We start from the raw sequence: 13,023 nt of genomic DNA, 5'->3' as shown, positions 1-13,023 counted from the left end.
GCAGAGCAGGGACTTGAACCCAGGTTTCCCAAAGTCCTAGCACCCTAACCACTGGACTGACCTTCCTTGCATGACTTGGTACTTCTAATAGGAGCATTCAGGGACCAATTGTTTTTTGTTTTGTTTTTTAAAAGGTTTTGAGACAAATAGAAGTAGGACAATTCAGTTAAGGCTGCTACTGTTATGATTTACTTGGAAAATTACAGATAAGTTTGCATGTGAACTAAAATAACTATCTTTCTTATGCACAGTATGCTAAACCATTGTGGAATAGTACCAGGAGAATTTCTGCCATTCAGAACAGATTTCATTCTAAACTTATACACACATTCTCACTTATTATAGAAACTGTCAACAATAAAGTCAATGCATCAGACACTAGGATAATGAAATATTTTAATTTTATTAAGACCCTTTGAAACTAGGGTACATGACGTATGCATCATCATGACCCTTTTACACAAGTAACATAGTAAAACAAAAATCATAAATGTTAGTTTTATTTTATTAATACTTTTATTAATTTTATTTACTAACATTTTTAGTACAGCTCATTGTGTGTTTCTATGGTAGTCTGATAGTTATTTAAATACCTAGTTTAGAGATGTTCCTGATCATATAAAAAGTCTGAGGCCCTGATCCTACAAGGAGCTCCATGTAGGCCTAAGTCAACAAAAATATCATGGCCAATTATGACAACGAAAGTAATATAAGCATACAAGAATGAAGAAAAAATTACAAGATGTTGTGGCTGTGAATCTAGAAAATAATACATATTGTACTTGAGAAATAGTATGTTATCATAATGCATGTGCACGAGGAAGTTGTATTAAGGCTGACCATACAACTTTAACTTAACATTTTCTGATGTAGATACTTAACTGTTGCATTAACATAGCTTTTTGCATTAATTTATTTATTGTCAGTAGTGGACAGTAGTTTAAGGTTAAATTTGGTCCCTTGGTAATTGTTTTCTGTTAAAATCAATAGAGATTATGGAAACAATTTGAGGAAACAATTACTTGCTTTTTGGGTGGTGGTGTTGAATAATGATTAAGTACGTTCATTTGTCCAGCCAACATACATCCAAACATAGACTTTTCTATGGTCTTTCTGTTGTACCAATAAATTAAAAACCAGCAGGATCTTATTAAAGGGAAAAAGGCAAAATACCACATTTATTGTGAATACAGAAAGAATCATAGTAAGCAGTTAGTTATAGCTATAACATTCCATTCAATCTCATATTTATTCACACATTCACACACACACACACACACACACACACACACACACAGGTTCTGCAAGGTTGTCATCATAGTTACCAGTTAGTTATAGCTATAACATTCCATTCAATCTCATATTTATTCACACATTCACACACACACACACACACACACACACACACACACAGGTTCTGCAAGGTTGTCATCATAGTTACCAGCCTTAGAGTTGCTCATGCCAAGCCACTGGCCAGGTGGCCTGGACATGAGGAGGGAGCAGGGCCTTGTCAGATGCTCATCTGATGCTCCTGGAAGTTGGTTTGCAGAATCAGACCCCAAAGTTCTCACTTTTTAAGAGTCTATTTTTATAGGAATTTCTTCCTATGCCAGTCTATGGGAATTGCTTCATCATGCTGTTGCTGAATCAATCAGCAGATAGCACATTCCTGACGGCTCCAAGAAGTTATCTTGTTCTTTGGTTCTCCCATTCTTGAGGCTGTTGGGTGGATTCCAGTCTGCCCTCCGGGGGTCCTCTGGTTATTTCCACTTGACGCCTTCTTCAGCCGATGGACACTGGATTCTTAGGCTGGCACCTCCCTGATCATTCAGTTGTTATCCACACCAAGCATCCGTCCACATACATCCTCTATCTCTATTTTAATCACAATTGTTAATACAACAAAAGGGCGGGGAGTCTCTGGGTGCTGTTTCTGTTGTTAGAGTATTGCTTTGAGTCTCTGTGAATTGCTTTGAGAACAGATTCTGTCTTAGAATGTACTAACGCAATTAGCAGCTTGCAAGTTTCACATACAGAGGGAGAGAAACAGTACCAAAAACCAAGAGACCTCTTAATTAGTAATACCCTGGAATTTAAACTATGGGGAATCAAACTCATTTGTGATTTTAATACAGAACTTCTTTAATATGATCCAACATTTCCATAAGGGGATGATGTGACTTTGTTTTATCTTTGCCTTGAATACCTTCAAGTTCTACAAATATCTTGACCATGAAATTAAGCAGCTGTTTTAAAGGATTATTTAGCTTATAGTGGTGGGGAGAGGTATGGTCAGTAAAATGAAAAGAAAGTTGTTGGTATTTTCTCAGCTGTATCCTTTTATCTTTTAAAAAACAGGTACCTTGCAGAAATTTCCATAATGCTTTTTATATTGACTTTTCTAATCAGCACACTGAACAACAGTACATGCAACAAAGATAATAGGTTGAGTTTCAGAAAAATTCAACAGTGGGTCTGGCATTTGGCTATCATTCAAGTATGTACAAGTAACTTAGCATCTGTAAGCTTATGATCTAAGTGTTTCTTTTTGGAATTATCTTGATCTTCTTCCCCTCTAGCCCTAAAGAGAGATGGTCTGGATATACTGTTTGTCTAGAACTTCCTGGTGCAGTTGTGACTTTGACTTCTTGTGCTGTAAGAAGCCCAGGCTAAAGCTGTGATGATGGGATGACAAGACTAACGCCTGGTTTACACTAGAAAATTAGGTCAGTTTAACTGTGTTGGTCAGGACGTGAAAAATCCACACCTCTGAGTGGCATTGTTAAGCTGACCTAAGTCCCCATGTAGACAGAGCTGGGTCAACGGAAGAAGTCCTAGCTACTGCCTCTCAGGGACGTGGATTACCTACACCAATGGGAGAACCCTCTTGTCAGTGTAAGCGGTGTCTGCACTGAAGCATTGGAACTGTAATGGCGCAGCTGTGCCACTGTAGCATTTTAAGGGCATGGCTACCCTTGCGAGTTAGAACGCATTAAAGTAGCCCCGGGCACCCTAACTCACGACGTGTCCACACTGGCAAGGCACATAGAGCGGTCTGACTCCGCGGCTAGAGCGCTCCTGGTAATCCACTTCAGCGAGTGGAATAACGTTTTGTGCACCCCTGCTGGAGCACTGCAATGTCAGTGTGGACGCCCTGATCTGTTAATGCACTCTGATTGGCCTCCAGAAGTGTCCCACAATACCTGTTCTAGCCACTCTGGTCATCACTTTTTGAACTCTGTCCTGCCCTCAGGTGACCAACCATCAGACCCGCTCTTTAAATTTTCTGGGAATTTTGAAAATCCCCTTCCTGTTTGCTCAGCCAGGTGTGGAGAGCTCTCAGTGCATCTTTCCAGGTGACCATGCCTCCACGTGCCAGGCGATCCCCAGTATGGAGCAATGGCGAGGCGCTGGACCTCAGCAGTGTTTGGGCAGGAGCAAGCTGTCCAGTCCCAGCTGCACTCCAGCTGTAGGAATTATGATACGTTTGGGCAGATATGAGGGAACATGATGGAAAGGGGCCATGACCGGGACACAGCGCAGGGTTAAAGTGAAGGAGCTGTGGAATGCCTACCGCAAAGCCTGCGAGGCAAACAGCTGCTGCAGTGCTGCCCCCGCGACGTGCCATTTCTACAAAGAGCTGGATGCGATACTTGGGGGGCGACCCCACCTCCACTCCGAGGACCACCATGGACACTTCAGAGGTCAGTTCAACAAGGCGGGAGGAGGCGGAGGAAAGCGGGAGCGAGGCAGAGGAAGACACCCCGGAATCCCTAGCTGCATGCAGCCAGGAGCTGCTCTCAAGCCAGGAGGAAGGTAGCCAGTCGCGGTGGCCGGTGCTTGGGGAAGGACAAACACCAGAGGAGGTTCCCAATAAGTGGCTTTTATTTTGGGAATGAAGTTATTCGGTGCAGGCACTTGGGGTGAGGAGGGTTAGGGCTGCATGCATGCCTAGATGCGGAATAGGGTGTTGATGTGCTCTCTCACATCGCAGTAATCGGCCTCAGTGATCTCCTCAAAGGTCTCATCCAGAACTTGGGCAATGCGCTTGCGCAGGTTTCTTGGGAGAGCCACTGTGATCTTTGTCCCAGTCAGGCTAACATGTCCGCGCCAGTGTGCCGTGAGGAGCAGGGGGACCATTGCTGCACACAGGCAAGCTGCATATGGGCCAGGGAGGAAGCTGCATTGTGGTAGAAGACCCTCCCTTGCTTCCCAGGTCACCCTCAGCAGTGAGATATCTTCCAGGACAAACTCCTGTAGAAAATGCGGGGACAGTGTTCAGTATAGGGGCCCCCTGCTGCTGCTGGTTCTCCCCAAGGCACAGAAACCCAGAGGACGGGTTTCTGTGAAACAATCAGTCCCCCTTGACCCTGTGTTTACTCACCATTTTGGGGCTCCCGTGGGTTATGTGCGCTCGCTTTGAGACGGGCAAATTCTGCTATTGTGTAGACTGTGCCTGCCCTTAAGTACGGGGGAATCATTACTTTGTCTGGTGTGAACAATGCTGCCTCTGTTAAGTGTTGCATTTTGCCTTTAGAGATGCAACCTTGAGATCTCAGCCATCTATGTTGTTATCGGCCGAAAGACTGCAAAGAATTCGGAAGAGGCCACTTAGAAGCAAAGATGACATGCTGCATGAAGTCATGCAGCAGTCCCTTAATGGGAATCTAAAAGTGCAGGAGTGGAGGGAGAGTGAAAGGAGGATCTGCTAGCAGAATGAGGAGTGCCAGCACAAAAGCGCGGAGCTCCGGCAGCAAAGCATGGATCGGCTGATAAGCATCATGGGGCACCAAGCAGACTTGATCCAGGTGCTTGTAGCCATGCAGGCGGAGCAATACCGCCCCTGCATCCCCCTGCAGCCCTTGTCCCAAAACTCTTTCCCTTGTGCCTCATGTCACCTCCAACCCACTTTCCCCAACATCTGTGTTTCTGTCGCCACCAGCTGCCTCCAACACCTGTAGCTTCACCACCCAGCCCTGAAAACTACAACCATTACCCACTGCACTCAACCCCCATCACCATGCATTATAGCCATCCTGAAGTGCAGCACTCAGACAGGAAGTCTGAGTATGAGAACAGGACATACACAAATCTGTGATTGAACCGTTCCCCACCCCAGCCCCTTGCCCTTTCTGTTTCCCAAGCAGTTGTTTCTTTTCAATAAATGAATTTTCGGCTTTGAAAACATTCTTTATTAGTGCATAAAGTAAAAGATACCTCAGCCCAGAAAAGCAACAGGCACCGCAATTCAGCGAATGAAACACAGATTCCAGCTAACATTGGAACCACTGCACTTCACTCCCGTGCAGGGCACCAGACATTACTGGTGGCTTTCAGCCTCAAATTGCTCCCTCAAATTGCATCCCTAATCCTTGCAGCCCCGCGCTGGGCCCCTCTAATAGCCCTGCTCTCTGGCTGTTCAAATTCAGCCTCAGGTGTTTAACCTCCGAGTTCCATGCCTGAGTGAATCTTTCACCTTTCTCTTCACAAATGTTATGGAGGGTACAGCATGCGGATATAACTGCGGGGATGCTGTCATCAGCCAGGTCCAGCTTCCCATACAGAGAGCACCAGCGGCCCTTTAATGGCCAAAAGCACACTCCACAGTCATTCTGCACCAGCTCAGCCTGTTGAACCACTCCTTGCTGCTGTCAAGGCTCCCTGTGTAGGGTTTCGTGAGCCACGGCATTAAAGGGTAAGCGGGGTCTCCAAGGATCACAATGGGCATTTCAACGGTGATCTTCTGGTATGGGAAAAAAGTCCTGGCTTGCAGCTTCCTGGACAGCCCAGTGTTCCAAAAGATGCGTGTGACAGGCACCTTTCCGGGCCAGCCTGCATTAATGTCAATGAAATGCCTATGGTGATCCACAAGCGCCTGGAGAACCACAGAGAAATACCCCTTCCAATTAACATACTCAGAGGCTAGGTGGGCTGGTGCCAGAATTGGAATATGCATCCCATCTATTGCCCCTCCGCAGTTAGGGAAACCCATTTGTGCAAAGCCAGCCACAATGTCACGCACGTTACCCAGAGTCACGGTTCTTCTGAGCAGGATGTGGTTAATGGCCCTGCAAACTTGCATCGACACAATTCCAACGGTCGACTTTCCCACTCCAAACTGGTTAGCGACCGATCGGTAGCTGTCTGGAGTTGCCAGCTTCCAGATTGCAATAGCCACCCACTTCTCCACCATCAGGGCAGCTCTCAATCTCGTGTCCTTGTGCTGCAGGGTGGGGGCGAGCTCCTTATACAGTCCCATCCGAAAGTTCTGCAGCCACTGCTCATCATTCCAGTCTTGCATGACGATGTGATCCCACCTCTCTGCTTGTTTCCCGAGCTGAAAAGCGGCGTTCCACAGTGGTGAGCATGTCTGTGAATGCCACAAACAGTCTCATGTCATATGCCTTTCTCGCGTCTATCATCGTCGGAGCCCTCACTGTCACTTTGGATCTTAAGGAGTAACTCGACTGCCAAATGTGACATGCTGGCAAGACTTGTCAGCATATTCCTCAGCAGTTCGGGCTCCATTCCCGCAGACCGAAAGGGAAGACAGAGCGCGCAGTACAAAAAACGTTGAAAGATGGCGCCAAATGTGGATGGAAGCACAGGGATTGCTGGCATGTGAACTGATGCATCACGGGGTTTTGGGACAGGACCCAGAATGCCCTGCATCCCCCGCCCCCTTCCCACAAGACACAGCACCAGAATGCGAAGAGGGGCTCTGTGGGATAGCTGCCCATAATGCACCGCTCCCAATGCTGAAGCAAGTGCTGCGAATGTGGCCACGCCTGTTTGCTTGCAGCTGTCAGTATGGACAGACTGCAGCGCTTTCCCTACTGCGCTCTCCGAAGACTGGTTTAACTCAAAGCGCTCTACATCTGCAAGTGTAGCCATGCCCTAAGTGTCGAAAGCCCTAAGACATCTCTCTGCTCTGGGAGTCCAGTAATGTTTACCAATATATAAACTTGGCCAACAAAGTTCCTGCCTGTCCACTGTGTCTTGCAGTGTTGTTCGTTCTTTTTTGTAAGCAGGGTAATGTGAACAGCTGCCTCGCTATCAGATGTCCAAAGTTCACTATATTTTAACTGATAATGGTGCTAGTGTTGAGTAGTTCATCTAAGGCTGAGCTATGTCACCAGAAGGTTATGTGGCTTTGCTAAGGTCCCCAGCTAGAGTTAATACTAAGGCTGACTGTATGTAAGTCTCCCTTTATTTCACACTTCTGTGACCAGTTTTCTTCCTTTTATTATTATGGGTTCATATGATGAGTGTTGTATTGATAATAAAATTATGCAAAAGAAAACAGTGTTGTGTTGTTACAATGTAATCTCAATTGTGAAACTGAAGATAACTGTTTCTTACTGGGCACTAATTACTCTAAAGTTGCCTTATTTGAGATTGTCCCAGTTGGGGGTGGGAGGAAAGAGTTTCATGTTTAATTAACACATATGGGAAAAGACTAACATGTATCTGTATTGCTAGCACTGTTTCACTCAATAAGAAGATGATGTGGCAATTTTTTCCCTTTTTGAAGTATTAACTCTTCAGCTTCTCATCCCCTTGCCCTTCTTTGTGTATTTGAATCTGTATTGGTTATTAATTCATAAATCTTCAGTAAGTTAACATTAAGTAATTTAGCTATTAATAATAATAATAATAATTAATAATAAATAAAGAAGTTTACATGTTATAGTGTGACTGCACATGCTTCCTCCTGCCCAGGATGCCAGTACTTGTTTTGAAACTGATACCAATGCTGTTCAGTTTAGTGACATAACCTAAACTCAGTCATTTAGTTAGTATGAGTTTGTAGATCAGAAATGTACTATTACAGTATTCAGGCAAGGCCAAATATTTTTAGTAGCTTTATTTAACAAGTTCCTTGTACCAAAGTAGACTGGTCGCATATGAAGACTGCTTGCTGTTATTGTGCTGTTGAGCACTTAGTTTACTACAGTGCAGATGACCAGATCAACAGTTGTCATAAGTAGAGCTGGCTGGGAATTCTTCAACTAAACATTTCCATGTCAAAAGTTTTTTAATTTGTTATTATGTCCTGTTTTGGCACTTTCAAAGCAGAAGTTCCATCTTTCGATTTGAAATACCTTTGTTTTGAAATTTAAGTTAATTTATAGTGAAATTTAAATAATAATAAAAGTCAAAACATTTCAAAAGTATTTAGATGAAATTATGTTTGAATGAACTGTGAGTTGTTTTTTTTTAGTTTCAATCTGAAATTTTTCAAGATTTTGATCTTCTCCCAATTTGGAAAGGGAAAACTGTTTTCAATATTAAAAAATTTCCCAGCATAGCAAAACCATTTCCCACACAACTTTTGTATACCTGTAGACTCTGACTGGTTTTGTGCATACTTTGGAGGAAAAAGAACTTCAGAGATAATTTTTTAGTGCTATAAATAGTAACAATCAAAGGCCTCTTGTGTATAATTGTATGACTAAATGCATACTGTTTTCCCTTTTAGGTATCTAAAAGCAATTGGCACAGGATTTTGGCTTTGTACTCTTAACTGTCTCAAAGCGTGAGTTTTACGACGTTGGGAAACGGCACATTTCAGCTGAGATCAGAGCTGTGACATTGATCTAAAGGTAGGTCATGCAGAATTCTGAAAGTTCCATTCTTCAGAAATTTCGAGGTTTAATCTTGGTCTGGTTTAAATATTGTATAATGGAATTCATTATGCAATAAAACAGGTATTTAATAGACATTGAGTTTTAGTGACTCTTTTTTGTCTTGAAATCACTTTTCTTTTTTCACCAGCCAACTTCTCTCTAAATCAAGGTACACTATATCTGAATTGCAATGGGCATACTATGATGCACTCTTTGAGCTCAAGGCCTTTTCTTCTTTTTCACTGTACATATAATAAGAATACGGCTCATTGCAACAAATATAAATAAAAAGAATACAATGGTGGCTGTTAATCTCAGGTCCTCATCATGCATTTTCTCCTCTTGTGATGATGTTGGGCCTTGGGTATCTGAGTAAGTGTCACATCTTTATTATACATCTGGTATTCCTACTCCCTCCTTCTCAAAGAGAACTACTGCATCTTTCCTCCAGCTAGCAGGACAGGACAAGAACCTTCTACTGAAACTCCACACTGCTGCTTTATACAAACAAATGGTATCTTGGGATCAATGAGTGAGGTACACATTGCTGCTGCACTGCAGACCCCCAGAGCTGCCTTTGAAAAATCACATCTCTCGTCAAATTATGTTGGGTACAATATGTCAAATTTCAAGGTTTCAGTCTGATTTACTTATTGCTCTGGTTGGAGTTGAGATATGAAATATAACCATCTCTTAATTTGCAAATGCTGGTCTTTTTGTCGTGAACTAACAATTAAAAGTAAAAGATGCAAAAATAAGAGACAATATGGATCACTGGAGGGAGACTAGGCCTGGCAGACAGAACACCCTGAAAGCTAATCTCAACTCTGACACTAAATTACTTTGTGACCTTAGGCAAGTCATTTAATTTATCTGCCTCTCTTCTCCTCCTATAGAATGTGGCTAATGCCTCAGATGGATGCTGTGAGAATTAATTTTGTCCAGCTCTTTAAAGATTAAAAGTCCTCCAATAAACCTTTTTATGCAGAAAAAATGAATTAATATCCAACATAGTGAAGACTTGAGACTAAGTATATTTAAAACTTCCTTCTTTAGCTTTTTAGCTGCAGAGAATGAGTAGTTAAGATTTTGCTAGCTAAAAACCACTATAGCTGTAACATTTACCATGATGGCACAAGTTTTTCTAATTATCTTTACCTGTTTTTGCGTTTTTTTTAATGATAAAAAAAAATTTGCTCCAGGATATTTCCCTTGTTACTTTGAAGACTTCTGCAGAATGCAGTGCATATTTTTAGTTGGCCTACTATGGCAATACATAAAAAAAATCTGCCAAACCTTGCAACAGAATATTTGAAGAGCTACAGTTCTGTCACATTTAGGGCTTGTCTACATGGGAGATTCATACCAGTATAAGCAAGGATGTGTATTTAAGCTGATATAGTTATATTGGTGTGTGTAATAGTTGCTTTTTTCGGTTTAGCTCTTGTTGCTTTTAGTCCCTCTTCTTTTTATAGTTCCCATGGTGACTCCTTATCTCAAGCCAGTAAACCAGATAAACAGCTTCAATGAGCCAACTAGGGCACAGAACCAATATTTTGGAGGTATTTTTAATTTGTATTATTAATCTGACTTTTCTGTAGCTGCCTCCCTTTTTCAAGGGCACCTTTTGCATGAAAGGAATAAGCCCATATTTGAGCATTTGGAATAAATTTAGTTGGCTGCAGATGTTTTCATACTCTCAGCTGAGGAAAAAATAGGTGTTTTGAAAGTCCAGGGTCTGCACCCATGCACTACCTAATTGGGCTAGAAGCAATACATGACAGTTAGCTAGCAAACAGGAGCAGCAAATGAGAGTTTTGTGAAGGAGTGCTCCAGGTGAAAGAGGAGCAACTATGTGACCCTTGGAGTGAGTTTGTTGTCTTATTTCAGAGTAACAGCTTTGTTAGTCTGTATTCGCAAAAAGAAAAGGAGTACTTATGGCACCTTTAGAGACTAACCAATTTATTTGAGCATAAGCTTTCGTGAGCTACAGCTCACTTCATCGGATGCATACTGTGGAAAGTGTGGAAGATCTTTTTATACACACAAAGCATGAAAAAATACCTCCCCCCACCCCACTCTCCTGCTGGTAATAGCTTTTCTAAAGTGATCACTCTCCTTACAATGTGTATGATAATCAAGGTGGGCCATTTCCAGCACAAATTCAGGGTTTAACGAGAACGTCTGGGGGGGGGGAGGGGTAAGGAAAAAACAAGGGGAAATAGGTTACCTTGCATAATGACTTAGCCACTCCCAGTCTCTATTCAAGCCTAAGTTAATTGTATCCAATTGCAAATGAATTCCAATTCAACAGTTTCTCACTGGAGTCTGGATTTGAAGTTTTTTTGTTGTAATATCGCAACTTTCATGTCTGTAATCGCGTGACCAGAGAGATTGAAGTGTTCTCCGACTGGTTTATGAATGTTATAATTCTTGACATCTGATTTGTGTCCATTTATTCTTTTACGTAGAGACTGCCCAGTTTGACCAATGTACATGGCGGAGGGGCATTGCTGGCACATGATGGCATATATCACATTGGTGGATGTGCAGGTGAACGAGCCTCTGATAGTGTGACTGATGTTATTAGGCCCTGTGATGGTGTCCCCTGAATAGATATGTGGGCACAGTTGGCAACGGGCTTTGTTGCAAGGATAGGTTCCTGGGTTAGTGGTTCTGTTGTGTGGTATGTGGTTGCTGGTGAGTATTTGCTTCAGGTTGGGGGGCTGTCTGTAAGCAAGGACTGGCCTGTCTCCCAAGATTTGTGAGAGTGTTGGGTCATCCTTCAGGATAGGTTGTAGATCCTTAATAATGCGTTGGAGGGGTTTTAGTTGGGGGCTGAAGGTGACGGCTAGTGGCGTTCTGTTATTTTCTTTGTTAGGCCTGTCCTGTAGTAGGTGACTTCTGGGAACTCTTCTGGCTCTATCAATCTGTTTCTTCACTTCTCGAAGGTAGCTGGGAGTGCTGGTAGCGTAGGGCCTGAGGAGGGAGTCTACGTAGCCAGACAATCCTGCTGTCAGGGTGCCAATGCCTCATACCACACAACAGAACCACTAACCCAGGAACCTATCCTTGCAACAAAGCCCGTTATTATGAAAGGTAACCTATTTCCCCTTGTTTTTTCCTACCCCCCCGCCCCCCGACGTTCTTGTTAAACCCTGGATTTGTGCTGGAAATGGCCCACCTTGATTATCATACACATTGTGAGGAGAGTGATCACTTTAGAAAAGCTATTACCAGCAGGAGAGTGGGGTGGGGGGAGGTATTTTTTCATGCTTTGTGTGTATAAAAAGATCTTCTACACTTTCCACAGTATGCATCCGATGAAGTGAGTTGTAGCTCACGAAAGCTTACGCTCAAATAAATTGGTTAGTCTCTAAGGTGCCACAAGTACTCCTTTTCTTTTTGTTGTCTTAGTTTTTTGTCATGTGCTTGCTTGCCATTTGCCTGCTTGATTGAATTTTATAGTGTGGTCTCTTTAGGGGGCTGTGTGCTGAGCCTAGATTCTTGCTAGGCTAGGCTGAAAGCTTCCTAATGAGGCTCTAGCTTGCTAGCCTTTGATTCCTAACCTCTTTAGGATGCCTTGATGAGGAGGCGGGGCTAACTCAGGAAGAACAGGGTTTTTTTTTTTTTAAACAGGGGTTTAAAAAACCAGCTTCTAAGCAACCAGAGGAGCTAGCGAACAGGGGAGTTTTATGAGGGAGTTTAGAGAAGGAGTGTGAGAGCCAGATAAATCTAACAAACATACTCTAAATTTAGGCCACTGATGCCCCCCCAAAACAAATAAACAGTCATAGAATGAACGAACGAACGAACAAAAACCCCTGCAAGAGTAAAAATAATGCAGGCAGAAGTCCAGCAGCAGACTGGGTGCTATCCAGTTTGTTGCATTGAATGCAGCATTTATGATCGATTACCTGTCTGTGGGCAGGTGGCAAATGTGTACATTTGGTGCAATCAGCTTATGGACCTCAGAGACCGAGTACAGGCTCTTGAGACCACAGTAGCTAAGCTGGAGGAGTTAAGGGAGACAGAGGTACGCAGATGAAACTTTTAGGGACAGACACAATTGAGGATGACAGTATTGGGGAAGGAGAACATGAAGCTGGAGCGAAGGGAAATGATCGCATCGTTGGGACCCTCCTTCCAGATGTCATGATATCCTCTTGCACTGAGGATACCCATCTAGGGGAAGGAACCCCAGTTATTAGGAAGAGACTGTTGTTAATCATGGGGAATTAAATTATTAGAAATATAGATAGTTGGGTTTGTGACGACCAGGAGAACCACATGGTGAATTGCCTGGCAGGTGCAGACCTCTTGAGACATCTAAATAGACTTATGGGCAATGCTGGAGAGAAGCCAGTGGTTGTGGTACATGTAGTTACCAGTG

General features: G+C 43.1%; 1 protein-coding gene across 3 annotated transcripts in view; it reads left to right on the top strand.

Annotated features, from left to right (window-relative positions):
• The window catches only part of DISP1 (dispatched RND transporter family member 1), a 164,663-nt gene that overhangs the window by 11,099 nt on the left and 140,541 nt on the right, over window positions 1-13,023 (top strand). For 2 of the 3 annotated variants that reach the window (XM_074949211.1, XM_074949210.1), the window contains exon 2: window positions 8,483-8,606. The exons of the other annotated variant lie outside the window; for it this stretch is intronic. The gene's annotated coding sequence lies outside the window, so the exon portion shown is untranslated. The remainder of the gene's footprint in view (window positions 1-8,482; window positions 8,607-13,023) is intronic. 3 annotated transcript variants of the gene reach the window in all.

The sequence above is a fragment of the Natator depressus genome, chromosome 3, assembly GCF_965152275.1.
Source record: "Natator depressus isolate rNatDep1 chromosome 3, rNatDep2.hap1, whole genome shotgun sequence".
Classification (NCBI taxonomy): Eukaryota; Metazoa; Chordata; order Testudines; family Cheloniidae; genus Natator; species Natator depressus.
Note: the sequence above shows the minus strand (reverse complement) of the source record. Positions and strands in the feature narration are given on the sequence as shown.